This window comes from Echinops telfairi, unplaced genomic scaffold (assembly GCF_000313985.2).
Source record: "Echinops telfairi isolate 266 unplaced genomic scaffold, ASM31398v2 ScPeMD7_25;HRSCAF=90, whole genome shotgun sequence".
Classification (NCBI taxonomy): domain Eukaryota; kingdom Metazoa; phylum Chordata; class Mammalia; order Afrosoricida; family Tenrecidae; genus Echinops; species Echinops telfairi.
In genome coordinates, this window is record NW_022103922.1 from 14,817,355 (window position 1) to 14,817,796 (window position 442).

Below are 442 nucleotides of genomic sequence, written 5' to 3' on the forward strand. Positions count from 1 at the left end.
AATGCAATCCTGATACAATTACCATCATCTTTCTTCAAAGAATTGGAAAAACTGATTACCAACTTCATATGGAGAGGGAAGAAGCCCAGAATTAACAAAGAACGCATCAAGAAGGAGGACAGAGTAGGAAGGCTTGCTTTACCTGACTTTAGCACATGCTATACAGCCACAGTTGTCAAAACCATGTACTTGGTATTGGTATAAGGATGCTCAGACCAATGGAAAAGAACTGAAAACCCAGAAATAAAGTCATAAGCATACAAACAACAGATCTTTGATAAGGGCCCCCAAAATATTAAATGGGACGCAGATGCCCTCTTCAACAAGGGGTGCTGGGGGAAAAATGGATATCTACCTGCAGAAAAATGAAGCAAGACCCTTATCTCACTCCATGCACAAGAATAAACTCAAGGTGAATCACAGACCTCGAGGTAAAAGCCCA